Here is a 6,000-nt window from a genome sequence, read left to right as displayed (position 1 = left end):
AAAATATAATATTAGAGGCAGGCGAGGGAAACCAGTTACAAATTGTACAGCCACCTTGCGCACTACAGAGAGTTTTTTGTTTGGTTATTTATTATTTCGCTAATTAGGATTATTTAACTAAATTGCTAAATATTGACTTTAGGCAAGAAATGCGACTTGCAAAGTTCGAGAGCGTCTTGAGAAACCCCTATTGCATGATTTGCGATAAAGAAAGTCTCACGTATACAATTTTTTCCAAGCTGCAAAAAAAGTCGGCGAAATACAAAAAGAACCACGTGACTAGCGCATTCGCGCGCAGCGAACATGCTGCTCTCAGCCGCGGTTTGAGCGAATGAAATCAGCTGCGGCCGCGACTCACCGGCTCCGTTGCAGCGGTAGGCCGATAAGTTGGTGGTGGTGTCTTGGCCCGCGTCAGCCAGTTGGTGCGCGTGACGGTGCAGGTTGTAGCGAGCGCGGGCAACGAAAACAACGTCAACTTTAAATGGATGTAAACTTGAGCTTATTGACTTTGCTTAATAGCAGGAAACCGACAAGGAAATTAAGTAGCTCGCACGTGATCTTAGCACCATCATGGACTAGTTGGGACGCATGCGTTGACCTCTCTACCCCCTGCCACCTTCCTCCTTTCTTTATTTCCGTTTCCCAGAATGCTCATGTTGCTAGCCGGTGCCAAGTCCTGTCAGTCTCTCTTGTGTCGTGTATCTGCGTTGTTGCCTGCTATGACACCGTTAACTTATCGACCTACCGCAGCAGCGGAGCCCGCGTGTCGCGGCCGCAGCTAATTTCGTTCGCTCAAACCACGGCTGAGAGCAGCATATTCGCTGCGCTCGGATGCGCTAGTCACGTGGTGGCAAAAAGAAAATGGCGCCGAGCTGTGAGGACGCACTCCGATCGGCTCCTGTTTTTCTTGCTTTTCTTGGTGAATTGTGAAGTTCTGTGCGAAAAATTCTTGTCACATCGGATTCCTAACGTCGTCAGGACTCTGTGGACGCCGAAATTGCACCGGTGGGTGGACTGTTTTAAATTACGAGGGTTTTTGGTGCTGACCACGCCGCGAGTAGAGCTAACACTAACGCCCCGTGAGGCCCAGCCGCGACCACGACACAGCGGCGCGCTGCCGCCGCCGCGCTATCGAAGAGCACGTCTCCTCTATTCTAGAGATGGAATGTGAAGTAGAAGGTACTCTGGTTGATCCCGAAGATATCGACAGAGATCCCGGATGGATTGCCGTAACCAGAAAACGTTCGGGGAGCATCAAAGCCGGCGCTACGTATGGCGCCAAACCGCCGACAGCCAGGTCAAGTGTACCTAACTCGGCACTCCACCGCCGTCGAAGCCCTGGAGAAGTCAAGAGAAACGTTCTGAAGAACAGCAAAATCCCACCGCTACCTCGTGACGAAATCAAAGTAATCGCCAGACCGAGAGGCGGACTGTGTGCATCGGCACCTCCACGGTGGCCGAAGCCATTTGGGAAGCGGCGGGCTTCGATAGCGTCCGAAGAAGTGCGGACACGATGTGACTCAATATGGTGCAAAATATCATGGTCATTAGCACTCCCAGCCAAGAAAACGTCGATCATTACATCAACGTAGAAAGCATCACCATCTCGAACCAAGTATACGAAGTCAGCGCATACGTGGCAGCGCCGAACGCCACTTGCAGGGCCATCATCCGCGGCATCTCGCTCAACAACGATCCCAAGATCATACGTATCGTACGGAGGAACCTTAATCAGATGCACCCTCTACAGAAAGAAACTAGACGTGTGCCACGTGTGTGGAAACATCGAGCATCGCTAGGACGTGTGTCCAACATTGGATTCAGCGATATGCAAAGAATGCAAGGCCCCGTTGCAACAAGGGGAAGAAGACAATCACACGTGCACGCCAAAATGCGACCTATGCGGTGGAAGGCACCGCACCGCGGCCAGAGAATGTAGGCAGAGGTACCAAACACCATACGTCGTAAACGCAGGCGAAGACTCAGTGACCGCGCAACCCAAGAGTAAGACTTCCCAGTGATGGACGAGCGCCTCTCCCCAAAATTCGACACCGCACAAGAATGGGGAGCCAAGCCAGGTCAATCACCACCACCGCATCACCAGCCGTTGGCGACCAGGGGCCGTTCCAGGTCCAGGGCCAGACACGGCGGAAAGGGTGGCCGCGCCGCCTACAGACCACGCTAGGGCTCCCGATCGAGATCGAGGGCTCGCTCCGAGTCCAGAACCCATGCCGGAACCAGGCGCGGTCCCGGCTCTCGTTCCAGGTCTCGGACCCATCCCGACACCGGTCATGGCCTGGGAGGAAGAGGTCCGGCCGCAACGTCTACCGGCCAACCGGGCCACACTCCGGGTTCGCCACGCAGGCCCACCACCGCCAACGCCTGCTCCAAGCCGCACCACTCGGACGAGGCCAACGCCGACCGGGGAGGAAGACAATCGACCCTAACCTGGGCCAACACAGTTCGTAACAACACCGAATTTGTGGACGACAGAGGTATGCATTGCGACCTGCCTCCAGAGGAGTATAGAGATGACGAGATAGTTAAACTCAAGAGGGAAAACACAGAACTTAAAGAAACGGGTAATGCAATGTCCCACGAACTAGCGGAAATTAGGAAAGCTCTCGTCGCAATCCGTAGCGGCGAAAGCCGAGAAGGAACACGCGCTCTGACTGACAAACCCGTCCCCGCCCCATCTGGCGAAGGCTTCATGGCCACCAAACGCAGAGCTGTAGAAAGCAAACTCAAAAACACGGAATCCCAAATAGTGGAAATGAAGCAAACGTTAGGCACTCTTGCCGATAGCGTCAAGACGATTGCAGACAGCGTATCCAGCCTCACGGCCAGCGCTAAGCAAAATCAGGTGGCACTTGGCGGCCAAAAAGAAGGACTCAAAGCAATAAACAATCGCATCACCGCGTTCGAGCAGCGTTACGAAGAACTACCCGTATTCGTAACGGGCTACGTACCCGCGAGCGCAGCGAGAGTGCACGTCCCTTCCATCATAGCAAGATCGGCAACCTCATCGCTGGGTGAGCAGTTACTTCGCTCAGCTTTGACCTCTCGCGGTGGCGAAGAAAATAGAACTCAAGATGGCCAACGATAAAGAAGTCTTTCGCATTTGGCAGTGGACGGCTTCGGTCAAACCAAAAGTCATCGCGTTACAGGAAATAATGGTCAGCGCAGCCTCCTTATCGGGTTTCAGGGCCATAACTGGCTCGACCGCAGGCAGGGGCGTATGCACATTAATAACCAAAAAGCTAACGCACGTCTCCCACGATCTCAAGATCAGGGGCGACGGCATCGAATACGCAATGGTCGAAATTTTGCTAGAAGCGCCGCGCAAGAATCAACGCAGAAACAGCATCTTTGTGTTGAATCTCTACAGCAACCCGCGACACCGAAAACAACAGTTCAAAGAACCTTTAGAGAAGGCCTCCAGGACTGCCGGTCCCCAACCCCTCGTCGTAGTCGGAGACTTTAACGCTTCACACGTCATATGGGGTTACGTGTACGAGACGAGAAAAGGCCGGGACCTCTGGCTCGATGCCAACGAGCTGGACATGACCTTGATCATTGACAAAGCTTTTCCCACCCGTACGGGTAACTCGGCTGCTCGGGACACGACACCTGACCTCACCTTCATCAAAAATATCGAGGAAGTCGCATGGACCAACGCCGCCATGGATTTTGGCAGCGATCACTACATCCTGTAAACGCGAGTCACGGTCGAACGCCGCAGAAGTCGAGAATTCACGGTCATCGAATGGGATTTGTTTCGCAGTATACGCAGCAAGCGAACAGACGAAGACGTACCCGATGACCTTCAAGGCTGGTGCAAGAGCATTCGTCGTCAGGACATCGACACGGCCACCAAGATGGTCAAGATAGACCACAACATCGAAAAGATGAATAGCAGATTGGCGCACCTGCTGGAGGCCAAAGAATCTATCGCTCGACGCTGACAAGAGCAAAGACACAACCGGAGACTCCGTAAAAAGATATCCACCTTAAACAAAAAAAAATCGAGGCGCACTGCGACATCCTTTGCAAACAACAACGGGGCGAGCTGTGCGAATCAATTGACAGCCAACTCCGAAACGGGGAAGCCTGGAACTTCGCTAAACACCTCCTGGAGGAGAAAGGATCGAGATCCAATCAAAATCATAACCTAGCCCGAGCGCTTCACGAAGCCTGCAGAAACCAACCGGTGGAAGAAGTCATTGACCAAATGGTATCCAAGTATATGCCAATCGAAGAAGAAGGGGAGAGGGTGGTCTACCCCGAGTACGGAGGCCCACCGCTACCCGAAATGGACGAAGCTTTCACGGTAGCCTGTTTCAGACGAGTCGTCCAAGCACTCAACCGAAAATGAGCACCGGCGCCGGACGGAATCTCAAACAGAATCCCAAGAAATCTCGTTGACACATCTATCGAACGGCTCACCGACTTTTTCAACGAAGCGTGGAGCATGGGCCGCGTGCCGGAAGAATAGAAGGCTGCCAACATAGTGCTTATTCCGAAACCCGACAAAGCTCCCAGCATCGACAACTTTCGACGGATCGCCCTCACGTCGTGCGTGGGAAAAGTGGCAGAACACGCGATCCTGAACAGGCTAAACGACTACCTTGAAGACAACAATGTTTACAAATACAACATGGTCGGCTTCAGAGCCGGCCTCTCAACGCAAGATGCGATGGAACTCATCAAGCATGAAATTCTGGACGAATATTCCAGGGACACCAAGGCAATTCTTGGTCTGGACCTAGAAAAAGCTTTCGACAACGTCAAGCACGAATTCATCTTAGCGATGATCGAAAGTCTCGGGTTGGGACGCAGATTCTACGACTACGTCAGGTCCTTCCTGTCGGGGAGAAAAGCAAAACTACGCATCGGAGACCTGCACACGGAAGAGGTCACATTGGGACACCGAGGGACGCCTCAAGGCGCCGTCATCTCCCCAGTCCTCTTCCACCTGTGCATGATCGGTCTCTCCAAGAAACTCGCCAACATCGACAGCATCAAGCACATAATATACGCCGACGACGTCACAATCTGGTGCGCCGGCGGCAGCGAAGACCAAGTACAAGACGCCCTACAAGAAGCCATCCACACGATAGAATAGTACCTCCTGCCGACGGGCCTGAGGTACTCGCCCACAAAATCAGTACTGTTGCTATACAGCAAAGAGCGAGGCGCGAGACCCAATGGTGGAAGAAGGCAACATTCGCCTTCACACGAGCGACGGCGCCGAAATTCCGAGGGTCAACGACATCAGAATCATCGGCTTCTTCATAGAATCCGGTGGCGTCAACGGCACCGCCCTAAAAAAGTCGCCGTCAAGACTGACAGTGCTTTTCTTTTGATCAAGACACTCTCCGGCAGGCATCGAGGACTTAAAGAAGACAATCTGCTGACATTAGTAAACGCTTTCGCTCTTTGCCACCTGTCCTATGCGGTGTGAATGCACAACTGGCTAAAGTCGCAGTGGACCAAACTCGACGCCATCGTAAATAAAAACGGTCAAGAAGGCTCTAGGTCTACCCATCCGAACCAAGACCGAAAACCTCCTCAAGCTCGGAGTGCACAACTCGGCGGCCGAGATCGCCGAAGCTCAAGAACGATCGCAACTGGCAAGACTATCTGGCACAACGACCGGCCGAAGAATCCTCGCCGCATTGGGATTAAACCCCACCAGCGATTCCGGCGGTGATGACTATGCAAGAATACCTAAAGCGGCGCTGGAGGAAATCACGGTCGCCCCGATCCCACGCAACATCCGTCCCGTCCACAACGAAGGGCGCAGAACGGCGAGGACCAAATCCTTACTGAAACAACTGGGGAAGAACGGCGCACCCGCACGCTTCGTCGACGCGGCCGCGCACAAGGACGGCAAGAAATACGCAGTCGCAGTCGTAGACCCACTCAGATCGGTAACGAACTGCGCCACTGTCATAACATTGAAACCAGAAATTGCAGAACAAGTCGCCATAGCCCTCG

The sequence above is a fragment of the Rhipicephalus sanguineus genome, chromosome 6 (assembly GCF_013339695.2).
Source record: "Rhipicephalus sanguineus isolate Rsan-2018 chromosome 6, BIME_Rsan_1.4, whole genome shotgun sequence".
Lineage (NCBI taxonomy): Eukaryota > Metazoa > Arthropoda > Arachnida > Ixodida > Ixodidae > Rhipicephalus > Rhipicephalus sanguineus.
Note: the sequence above shows the minus strand (reverse complement) of the source record.